Source organism: Hibiscus syriacus, unplaced genomic scaffold (assembly GCF_006381635.1).
Source record: "Hibiscus syriacus cultivar Baekdansim isolate YM2019G1 unplaced genomic scaffold, ASM638163v2 tig00110911_pilon, whole genome shotgun sequence".
In the NCBI taxonomy this organism is placed as follows: domain Eukaryota; kingdom Viridiplantae; phylum Streptophyta; class Magnoliopsida; order Malvales; family Malvaceae; genus Hibiscus; species Hibiscus syriacus.
In genome coordinates, this window is record NW_024062910.1 from 1,583,574 (window position 1) to 1,596,715 (window position 13,142).

The 13,142-nt window shown below is 35.7% G+C and overlaps 1 pseudogene; it reads left to right on the plus strand.

The window, feature by feature from the left end:
- Positions 1 to 9,419: 9,419 nt before the first annotated feature.
- On the plus strand, positions 9,420 to 12,690 carry LOC120146306 (annotated as a pseudogene).
- The last annotated feature ends 452 nt before the right edge of the window (positions 12,691 to 13,142 follow it).

A 13,142-nucleotide genomic window follows, 5' to 3' on the forward strand; every position in this document is an offset into this window, starting at 1 on the left:
AACAGAGCTAGTCCAGAGAAGATTCATCATTTCAGGTTCTTTTTATTTAATTTTAATTTAGATTCAAATCCTTCTTGTTAGTTTGCTATTTTTTTCAAAAAAACAAAAAAAGGCAAAAAAAAAAAACAAACAAAAAACCAAAATTTCAAAAAAAAAATTGCAAACGAAGGTATTTAGGGATGATTTTCTTCAGATATCATATTCATCCTAATATAAATCTCCAGTCCAAAATTCACCCAAATTGGAGTTCATTAGAGCCTTCAAATACATTCTTCAAGTTTCATTGGCAGATTCGGTCTAGGATCTTGTCGAATTTCTTGAAAATTCTACAGGAGGAATTTCGTGATGAAAATTTCCAGATTGCAACTTCATATATTGAATATCATTTACACAAAAAAATAGATATTAACTTTATAATCACTCAAACTATTAAAAAAATGATTGCCTTAGATTCCAAACTAAGCATTGTTTTGATTTTACTTGATTTGCAATGGAGCCTTCCCATTTCCTGATCTTTAAACTAGTTTCAAAGAAACTAGGAGCTCTTAAAGAGATGTGTTCCTGCCTTGAAGGTTATGTGAGAGTTAGAGGCGTAAATGAACCGAGCTTGAATGAACAAGGTTATGTACGTGTTTGTTTGTTTATTTTTAAGATATTTTTGTTCACTTCGTGTTCATTTAAATTTTAATATCATATTCGTTTATTTATTTTTGAAGGTGTTTCTGTTTGTTTGTTTATTGTTCAAGAACATGCTCGTTTAATGTTTGCGAACATGTTCATTTATATGTTCACTAATATGTTTCTTTAGGGTTCATTTAGAGTTTATTCATTTATCATTCATTTAGTGTTCCTTTAGTATATGTTGTCATTTACACTTTCATTTGTAAGCTAAAGAAAAATGACAAAGTTACACCACTGGTGCTTAAACTCCTTAAAATTTACAATTTAAATTTTAACTTTTATCATGTGTTAAATTTAGTCTCTATCTTCACAAATATTTAAAATGTAAAAAAAATAAAAGAAGAGGAACATAGTAAACAAGCATGTTCATGAACAAAAATAAACTAGTCGATAAATGAGCTCATAAACGAGTTTGTTCGTGAACATAAACGAGTTTGTTCGTGAAAATAAACGAACTGAACACACATTTGTTCGTGTTCGTTCGTTTATTTTTTTTTTGTGAACAAAAGAAATAAACTGCAGTAGATTAAGCTTCTGCTGTCAAAATGCAGTCGGCAGCTTCCTGTTGAACTAATTCAACCACTTCCCGCAGTGGAACGGAGAATACCTTATGAACCTCTCCTCTTGTTATGGCAATCTTAGCTAGTCGATCTGCCACCTTATTTGTAGTCCGGCTTATATGCCTCAAAATAATATTCCAATCTCAGTTAATCAACTCAAAAACGCGGTCAAGAAGTGTAAAAATCGAGCCTCTCTTAGAGTTTACCTTTAGCATTCGGACAACCTCAAAACGATCTGCTTCCACTATGATTTGCCTTTCTCCTAGGTTCCAAGCATGAGAGAGACCTTCATGGATACCCCATAACTCCGCTTCAACTATGGAACAAACTCCGATCACTTTAGAAAATCCAAACATCCAACCACCATTCGAGGATCGAATGACGCCTCCACATGACGCTAATCCATTTTCTACGTTACGAGACCCATCTGTATTAACCTTACACCAATTATGAGGAGGCGGATGCCAAATATCGGACATAGTAGAGGAACGATGAGAAGGCTGGAACTTTGACAAAGCTGAATCCAATGCACAGGTAGCTTCAAGAGTGAGGCGCCTACTCTTTTCTAGTACAGACTCATGCTCAAAATAATCTGGATCAAACAATCTTCTATTCTGGTTCTTCCAGATCAACCAAAGAATCGAACCAAACAATAAGTCCCAATCACTTTCTTCACGTGCATAAAACCCCGGAGAAGCGATGTTAATTTGCATCCAATCTATGAAATCCCTTGTGAAAAAATCCGCTAACTTCTCCGTTTTAATTAATGATGACCAAATAGCCATAGCCATATGACACTGACGAAAGAGATGATATGATGTTTCGCCTGACTGTCCGCAGATTCCACAGCTGTTAAATGTGGCCATATGTCGTCTGACTCGCTCTGCATTAGTAAGTAGTCGATAATTCGCTAGTAACCATAAAAAGATTTTAATTCGCTGCAATCCTCGATACTTTGATATCACCTCCCACACTTTATGCGAATCATCATTCAAAATTCCCCGCCTCAACTCGTAAGCTGATTTAACCGAGAATTGCCGGTCAACATTCCATTTCCAACCCAGAGTATCAGTTCGACAGTTTTGCCGTGGGGGCATTGTTGCTGCCAGACGATGAATGATGCTGTTTGGCAGTTTGTCAATGATGAAATCCCAACGCCACTGACCATTAGTATCGATCATAGAAGAAACTGATATCCTTGGGAGATTGTTTCTTTCTGCTGGATTGACAATACAACTCTCCAAAGGTCCCATGTCACTAAGCCAATCCCCCCTCCAAAAGTCAACAGTACACCCATTACTAATATTCCAAACAAAGTATTGTCTCACCTCGTTCCATACTTGAGATATACCCTTCCAAACATGCGAACTTCTCGTGCGATTAATGGACTCGGGTATCAATTCCACCCACTTATATTTTGTGCGTAGTACTCTAGCCCACAACTGATCGGAATTAACCGCCAATTTGTAAGCTAGTTTCATGAGAAAAGCCTCATTTTGTACGTTCAATTTCTTCATACCCAGGCCACCCTTAACAGTTGGTTTGCAAATGTTCTCCCAATGAACGAGATGTACTCCACTTCTAGTCTCAGTATGTCCCCAAATAAAACCTCGAATTAGCCTTTCTATCTCGTCACATGTCCCTTTCGGAAGCTTCGTTGATTGCATTGAGTAACAAGGAATAACCGATAGCACTGTTTTTGCCAAGGTGATTCTTCCAGCCAATGACAAAGTTTTAACCGTCCACCCTGAGACCTTATCACGAACTCTCGAAACAATATAATTGTACGAAGATTTCGTAATCCGAGAATGTAAAAGAGGAACTCCAAGATACTTACCCAAATTTTGAACCTCTTGGAAGCCAAAAGATGCACTGATAGAATTTTTCAAGCTCGAATCCACATTCATTGAGTAATAAATAGTAGTTTTCTGGATATTGATCTTTTGTCCCGAAAAATTACAGAATAGCTCCAATATTCCCCGTAAAACATTACATTGCTCGATAGAAGCCTCTGCAAAAAGAACCAAGTCATCGGCGAAGAATAGATGGGAGAGAGCAGGCCCATTACGACACAAGCGAATAGGCTTTCACATTCCATTAGTCACCGCACCAGCTATCGCATATGCTAACCTCTCCATGCACATAACAAACAAATAAGGTGATAAAGGATCACATTGGCGAAGCCCTCTTGATGGGTTGAACGATGCAGACATAGCACCGTTCCAAAGCACTTGAGTCGAGACTGAAGACACACAACGCATGATAAGCATCCTAAGATTGTCCGGGATGTGAAGCTCTTTTAATGTGTCATCGATGAAAGGCCATTCAAGTCGATCATACGCTTTCTCAAGATCAATCTTGATAGCCATATAACCAGTCTTTCCTTTCTTCAATCTCATAGAGTGGACTACCTCTTGCGCAACGATAATATTATCAGTGATCGACCTGTCAGGGACAAAGCTTGTTTGAGTTTTCGAGATCCAGAGACTCATTAAAGGTTTCAGCCGATTCACAATGATCTTTGTGATCAGCTTATATAAAACTGAGCACAAACTAATGGGTCGAAAATGGTTAAACGACTCTGGTACTTTAATTTTTGGGATAAGTACCAAAAGAGTTCGATTGAGTTCCTTGTCAAAAGGCCATCCAAATCATTATTCCAAGCTTCGGACAAGAAATTCTTAAATTGAGGGTGGTCCTGCCATGCAACAATAAAACGAAAAGGTCGAGTCCCCTGAACTCTCGTGTTACTCTGAGCTTTAAGTAGAAGAGGGCAATGATCCGAACCCACCCTGTCTAGATGTAAGACCAAAGTGCCCGAGAAAACATCCGCCCAACAAATGTTCATAAGGCAGCGATCTAATCGTTTACAAAGATTACCTCTTCTCCACGTGAACTTTGGTCCCCGATAATTCACTTCGAATAACCCCATCTCAAAAACAAACTCCGCAAACAAGTTACTAACTCCTGAACCATGACTTGCTCCTCCCTCCCTTTCCTCGAGACGAAGAATGGAATTGAAATAAACACCCAATGCCCAAGCTTCATTGTCACCTGGATCAAGATTCATAAGATGCTTTCATACTAGCTTTCGTTTCTCCACTTGAGGGCTCGCATAAACTACAGTAAAATATAGCCATCTATTTACAACATCAGACCAACATCTGCTATGAATAAATTGAGTTGAAATAGTAAAAACTTCGACATTTAATCCATCTTTCCAAAGTAGCCAAATTCCACCACTAAATCCCAAAGCTTCGACTCTAAAAGAGTTCTGAAAACCGAATTTCCGGATGACTTTCTCAGCAGCATTACCACTAATCTGAGTCTCTAGTAGCGCAACAATTCCAGGTTTACTTTCCCGACAATGTTCCCGAAAGTAACGTCTAAAATTTGGGCTACCAGCGCCCTGACAATTCCAAAAAAGAATATTAACCATTAAACAAAATATTCAAGAGCACACCCTTACTGGGGTAAATTCGGGTTAGCGTTCTCGCCATTTGGGAAAATAACATCTGCCGCTACTATTTCCAACGGTCCCACTACAGGTGAGTTTCCTTCTCCCCTATTGTTTTCACGTAAGGAGGATGAGCCCTCTCCATGCAGCGATATGCGGTCCAGATGTGTGCTAAGCGTTGCATTCTGTAACCAATCTGTAAGAATTGCCGGTGGGAATTTAAAATCTTTATTTTTCTTTTTCACTTTCAGTCCCTTAGAACCATCCCCCACCTCACGCTTATTTCCTTTATTCCGAATGCTTTTGTTTGTGACAGTAGGTCGACTGTCCTCCGAAATGGTGACTGCCGAGTGGTTACCCGCAACTTTAACATTGCGATGTTCCGTTACTTGGGGAGTCACCCCATCCTTTATGGTTACCACATTTATCTGCTGTAGTGTTCGAATTTCCCCAACCTTTTCCGTTCGACCTAGATATCCCAGACTACTTGCACCGACCTCCATTAAACCATTGTCTTTTGTACCTTTTCCTTTTGCTCGTGTATCTATCCGAGAGATGTTGGCTGGAATTTTCTCATGAATACTTTCAATCGTTGCTATATCTGGAACCTTCGCAGTATCTTCAGTTACGCCATTATTTTTTTCACCCAAGATAGCAAATCGTGAACCTCTCGCAACATCACTACTTGTTTTCATATTCGGATCATGAATTTTCTTTGTACGCCTTTGCCGCGTTTCAGCTATCATCCATGGTCCAAAACCATACTCCTCGCCACCTACTTCTTTCTCCAACTCAGCGCTTGAACCATTAACAACTCCTCCCTTACTTGTATTCGCTTCAACAGAGCCACAAATATCTTTCGAGTGACCATATACTCCACATTGGAAATATATTTGCTGTAATCCTTCATACTCGATTTTCTGCCAAAACCCATCAATCTTTAAGCATGGAATTAATGGCTTGTTAAGATTCACTAACACTGCCAAACGAGCAAAACGACCTCTCTCCCCTGAATTTGTACTATAATCGATCTTCACAACCTGTCCAATAACCGACGCAATACGACGAAAGATCGCTTTGGAATAGTATCTATAAGGAAGACCCGGTAATCTAACCCAAACAATTACATGTGATGGATGTTTTTCCGACGTGGAAAATGTACGACTCCATGGTTGAACCGTAAGATAGCTTCCGTAAATCGTCCATGGCCCTTCCATCAAGACATGGATATACTCCTGTTCTCTCTCAAACTTCACCAGGAAATATTCATTTTCTAAATCAATGACTTGGTATTGCCCTTGAAGCTGCCATATTAAACCAATCCGATTCATCAACGTCTTTTAACCCACGACACGTCCCAGGAGTCGGACTATCACCGAGCACCGCATACTATAGTCAATTCTATCATGAACTTGATCAGCAAATTGAATCACAGGATACGAACCATTATTATCCACGATACATTCACCACCCAGAACCACCACCTCATCCATAGCCTGAAGCGAAACAGCATCAACTGTCTGCTTCGATTGGCCCATGACTGCACTGGCATAAGTTTGTTTTTCCTGTTGCCGAGATCCCTCATTAGTGCTATCCACCGTCGACTGAAATTCCATACCGTTCTGATCTTCTTCCATTCGGTCATCGTTAAATTCCTTATTACGAACTTTCTTAGAAACACGTTGATCCTCGTCGGGAAAGGGGGAACATGGTCTCTCCAAAGTTGGTGAAGTCAACACTTCAATCCCATGAAGATTTCCAACGATATTACCGCCAATAGGGGGAGGTGCCGGAGAAACAAAAGCAGGCGGCGGATGATGACTGCGATCTCGTAATGGAGAAGCAGGGTTTTCGTTAGGTATTTCCATTTTTTTCCGTGTTCGTTCGTTTATTAAATAAATATAAAAAAATTTGTTTATACTTGTTTATTTAGCTTATCGAACGAATATAAATAAACGTTATACGAACGATTGACAAATAATTCATTGAAGGCTTTGTTAATTCACCCCTACGTGAGAGTGAGGTACATTTTCTTTAAAAGCTAACCAAGCTTTAAGGGCTGTATTTTCTCCAAGCTAAGACAGGGAATCCTCAATTATTGAAGAAAGTGGGGGTATTAATATTATGCTTAGCACAAGCAAGCAACGTGGAAATTGAAAATTTTAAAGCTAACATTGAATTATTTTATTTTATATTGGTGTCATAGTGGGAAAGTGTCGGTAATGATATACCTCATGTCTAGGACCATAAATCAAACGAGATATATCGTGAGTTATTTAATATCGCTTTGATTATAAATTTATAAACTCTTAAATTAAATGGACTCGACTCGAACTTGATTTGAATTCTTAACGAGCCAAAATGAGTTATTGTATATTCGACTCAAAAAGTTTGCAAACAATTTGAAAAAAATAATATATTAAATTTTTAGGTTTTTAAAATTAAATTGTTAAATATCAGTATTTATATGTTGTTATTTAAAAAAAATACAATATAAGGTTTTTATGTACTTAAGATTTAAGTTCGAGTTTGAACTTCATTCGAGTTAAGTCTGATTTTTTTTTGAATTCAAGTTTTGTTTAGCATCAATTTTAATTTTGAGTCGATGTCGAGGAGCTTAACAATTTTAAGTTCATGAATTTTCTAGTTGAATTGAACTCAATTTTACACTTTTCAATTCGAGTTGAATTCAACAATACTCGAACTCAACTACACTCATTTACGGCCATACCCATGACGTACTTTGTCGTTATTGAGGAACAATTAATTGTTTAAATGCATTTTTAAACTTTTTTTTTCCCATCAATTCGTGTTAATCTTAGCAACCTACCATCGTCTCCGTCCATTGTATGTTAGTTTATATCAACAATCAATCATAATTATATTAAAAACTATCAATTTTAACTCAATTACATCATTTTTCCTATTAATATCCAATGATTATGATTAATGATGGTACGGAACCCAAATCCGTCGAGTTTTGATGTTACTCGACTCAATTGGGTTATATTTTTTTTAAAAAAAATAGAATTCGAATTGGGTCAAGTTCGGCTTTAGGATGAAAAATATCCGACTCGACCTCATTCGAAAAATAATATAATTATATCTTATATATCTAGAGATAATTGTAAATATATCTCTCTTTATAATATTATTTTTCAATTAATTTCTTTTTTTATTGAATAAAAATAAATAATTCTATATTATTTTACGTCGAATCGGATTAAAATCGGATTTTATCTCAAAAATCGGATCATATTAGGAGTTGGGTCGAATTTTTTGGTGAAGGTAATAAAATTTTCAAATCGAATTGAGTTGGTCGGAAATTCTACCCGACCCGATCCTACGCAAGCCGGACCATGTCCATCCCTAATTATCACCTATAATGCCTAAATTTCAAACTAACTAAAGTTAAAGCTTATGGGCCTATGGACTCACTACCCGTAGATTATTAAGGAGAACAATTCAAATTTAATAAAAATGATTAAGTGCATATATATATATATATGAAGCTTTTACAAAAAAAATTATTTTTAATTCTTATATTGTATTTAATTTGAATTTAATCTCCATATTTTAATTAAATGTAACTTAATCATTTTTCTTTTATAATATTATCAATCAGTCCAAATTATTATTTCTGTTAATTATTCATTTCAAAGTGCTTACATTGGAATATTTTTAGATTTACCGTTTGCATAATGGGATTCATAAAAGAAAATTAGCTTTTTCATTTCAATTTTTTTATGTAACAAAAATTTTGTTTTATTATTTTTTATAACCACATGTTTAGGTAATGACGACCTTCTCAATTCAATTTAGTTCATTCATAAATGTATGATCTTTGTTTAAGGGATATAGTGTATCATTCTACTAGACCAACATGTTGTTGGTGAAATTGGGTTTTATTAAAAAAAAAGATGAAACATCTGAAATTACAATCAACGTCTACAATTAAACATAAACTAAACATATTATTAAAACATTTCATATAATCATTAACACGAGAAACTAGTCACGTGTAATCATATATAGATCATACAAGAAAAATATTAAAAACTCAAACATAATATAAACATGAATAGAGCCGACTGTATCGATAAATAAATCATAATAAGAGATAAAACTACTAAAAGATCACCGAAGATCTCAAATCAAAACCGAACGTCATGCAAAACTATCTTCAGTCGTAAACCGTATATCCAAATTCAATTTAAAGATCTAAAATAAAGAATATCAATATTATAACAAATAAGTGACATATTGATTATTCAATACGACGTTAAATTCAACCTTTATAATAAAGAAGTTTGAAATAATGTCATAAAGACATAGGAAAGTGTGCAAAAATACCCTCTAATTCTATTATGACACATACTATCATTTAATTGGAGATTAAATTTATTAAAATAAATTAATAAAATATATAAATAATGAAGATTAAATATATAATTATATCAATTTTATTAATTATTAGGTCAACATCTTCATCAAATGTTATCGATTAATAATTTGATTAGATATAATTAAATAATTAAATAATGCGATTGATAAAAATAAAAAATCTTGTTAAAATAAAAGGGAACAATAGCTAACTTACTTTTTTTTTACAAGTGCCACGTCAATGGATCCCCTCCCCAGGCTGTTACTTGGAACCGGGTTGCATTCCATGTTAAATAGACATGTGTCGGCGTTTATCTCTTTCCTTTCTCACTCTGCCTTTCCCCAAAGCAACAGATGGTGCATAGAGAATCTCCGAACTACCGTCCATTTCCTTTTATTCGGGCAAACCTCCGACCTTTGTGGCGACGACATCGGTGACTCCTTTCTCGTAAGACCGAACCAGCTGCATTTCCCGCCACATGTTTGTTCCTCATTCGTACTAGTTCGGGTGATTAATATTAACCAAATCATTTCAATCTCTTCAATGAACCCAAAAAAAAAAACTGAAGTAGAAACTCTATTGGAGAAATGGTTTTTAAGACTTTTCTGGGTTCTGTTTGTTGATTTTATATCATCCTTTCCTTTTGGTTTGCTTTGATTTTTCTTAAAGGTTTGTGGGTTGTTTTGATTGAAAAGTTTTTCAAAGAGTGGTGTCAGTGGCGCTGGGGGCTCTAGTCATGACTGCCGGTGACGCTAATCAGTTGATATCTGTTCAACCCAATGACCTCAAGTTTATTTGTAAGTCCAATCTTATCTATGTCCACACCTCCATCATATATTTATATTTTTTTGTATATTCTATTAATAATCTCTTTTGTCTTAAAATTTTATAAATTCGTTAACTTTTAGAAGTTCGTACATCCTGAAATAAAATTCTGCATCCGTCATTGCATGCATGCATGATGTCTATATGTATGCGTGTATGTACATATGCTTCAAACTGTATATGATTGTGGGTGTTCATGATTCAGTTCCATGGTTGTGTGATGAACTAGGGGGAAGGAAAAATATGTGTGCAAAGGATTGGTGTTGTGTTGAATTTCTTGTGGAAATGAATCCTATTTTGTTTGATTGATATATTTCTTTATTGTTTTGCTTCAGTTATGTTCAGATTCTTGACTTCATTAAGGTCCTTTGCAGGGACGGACACATATTTTATGTTAGGAAGGAGAATTTATAAAATTATAGGAGCAAAAATAGATTATCAATAGAAAATGCAAAGAAAATACCTAAATTGTATGAGAATTTGGAATTTTTAAGGGGACCACTCGGCCAGCCCCCCTCGGTCCGTCCCTGGTCCCTTGATCTGTAATTGGCAACCATTGTTGATGTTTTTTGAATTCTAACTTGTATGAATAGTAGGTAATGTAGGGTTAACCTATCATTCTTTAAAAGATTCAGGGAGAAGAAAGTAGTTTTGAATGCTCTTTTTTAGTTTATCAGCTTGTTTAATATGTCAAAGCTCATCGATGTTTAGTTACCTTAATTTCGGCATTTGGGAGCCTCTTTATTCCAAATGCATTAATGCTAAAATCCTTCTTAGACGTTATTATGCAGATTTTTCTTCTGTATTTTGTTGTTAAACAAGTTTTTTAGTTTAATTTTGTTCATGGGATTCATGTTTTCAGGTGAGCTAGACAAGCCGATTTTGTGTAATCTTCAAGTGATGAACAACACAGATAACCATGTGGCTTATAAGGTACCATTTCTGTCATTGTTGCATATGTGCATGAATATCTTGTTATGTTTATGTTTATTCTCCTCCCGTTATATGATTGTTTGATTTTAATTTTCCCAACTTGTTATCATCTTAGGTTAAAACAACTTCACCTAAGAACTTTGTTCGACCGAACACCGGTATTGTAATGCCTCGGGACTCATGTATCATCAGAGGTATTACTTTTGATCCCACAAACCATTTCATTTCCTGTAAAATTTCTCTGTTAGTTCATTGAGATCACCTTATGTATGCCACTGATTTCATTGATCTATCAGTCACTCTCCAAGCCCAAAGCGAATATCCTCCCGATATGCAATGCAAGGACAAATTTCTGCTGCAGAGTACAATAGTGCCGCCACCCAGCAGATACTGTAAGAATACTGGAATAATGTTTTCATTTGACTACCTTTATGATATTATCTAAAAGCTAATTTGATTTTTGGAATGCAATATGTGTCTTTACATCCAGTTCAACAAGGATGGTTCTAAGGAGGTCAAGGAGTGCAAAGTTAAAGTTTTCTATGAATCTCCCTCGGGTGAAGCAAATTCAGAAGACGGAGGATTTAAGAGCTTCACATCACAATCCCCTGATGCAAACTCGGTGAGTCTTGTTGGTGGCTGTACTTTCTTGACTGTAGTTTTCTCGTATAACAACATCATTCATCTTCCTTGTAATTGTAAGGAAGAAATATGCATGCTTAGACCTTTTGATCAATTCTCTGGAATTCGCAAATTGGTTTGAATGTAAGCAAGTCGATATTATGAACTGCACATACTCGTTTCAATTTATGTAAGCAAATCTTGAGCGCATGATTTCAGTTCCTTGTTATCTATGTCTTCTCTATGAAATGCATATTATGGGATTAAGGATCTTGGTCTTCCCCCCCTAAAAATGTTCAGCTAGCTACTGAAAACCATTTTCTTTCTACTTTTCGTGATATTTTTCTGGTGAAACTAACCTGAAATACTCAAACCCAGAATCAGGTTTCCATGTCTTCATTTCTAAAGTTTCTTTATTCATGAAATCAGACCATACGACACCTTAAGGATGAAAGGGATGCTGCAGTTCGGCAAACATTGCAGCTGCAGTTCGGCAAACATTGAAGCTGCAACAAGACCTGGTATGTTTTTACTTCTGATATTTTGGTCTCAGTGAGGAGTGTCCCAATAATAAGCTCAAAAATGGACAGGCACATCAGACACCCCAATACAGGGAAAATAATAAGAGAAACTCGGTTTTGCTAATCGAGAATTTAATATGGTTTTGCAATCTTTTTGTTTGTCTCTTACCTAAAAGTGCCATTATTAGGTATTTTTTTAATGGATTAGCTACCTTGATCTGCTAAATGCTTGAAATTCTAGCCCAAAACTTCCTGTGCTGTGATTAATGAAGCATTGAGTTATGTTTGCTAGTTAAAATACCATGTTTTTAGTTATCATAAATTGATAATGTAACTCTCCAATTCTTCACCCGCAGCAAACTGAATGGTAAATCTGAGAACTTTATAATACATACATGTTATGTTTTTCCTCAACAGGATTTTCTGAAGAGGCAAAGGAGACGCAGGAACGACTCCAGCTTCTCCTTCATGTTCGCATCCTTTGTGGGACTGATAGGAATAATGGTCGGTTTTCTGTTAAATCTTTCCTTGGCGTCACCATCGACGGAATGAATATACACAGCGTGTAGGAACCAGTGATTTTGTTCATTGTATAATGCCGAGTGTTCATGTTCTGCTTGATCGAGAGTCTTCCCATTTCCTTGCCATTCTGTATATTTGATCTTTGTCCATAGCATTTGTTTTTGATCAACTGCTTTTTGTTTTTCAATTTGTTTTCATTCAATTCATAAGTTGAAATCTGACTTTAGAACAATGTTCTCAGTAAACAATTTTCTATATTAATATATCACCCGAATTACCATGATGTAATACAAGTTTCTGGGTATGGTTTCTTGATATTGAAAATAGTATTAAATTACGGTTACGATAATTATGTTTTTAAATTACAAATGTGATTGTGGTGTGGTGTGGCTGTGACTTTGAAAAATATTACGATGCAGTTGTTATGTTACGTTTGGCCGTAATTTAATACTATGCATGGGTTTTATCAAACTCAACAAGCTCCCTCCAAAATCCAAGGGGCTAATTAAAAAGATGTTTTACCTACCTGTTATCGGGGAAACTCACCGGAGAAGGGTGACTATCATATTTTTTTATTAGTTTAGGATAATTAAAGGTAATATTTGTTTTAAAGATTCTTAATCATAAAAGAATTAAAG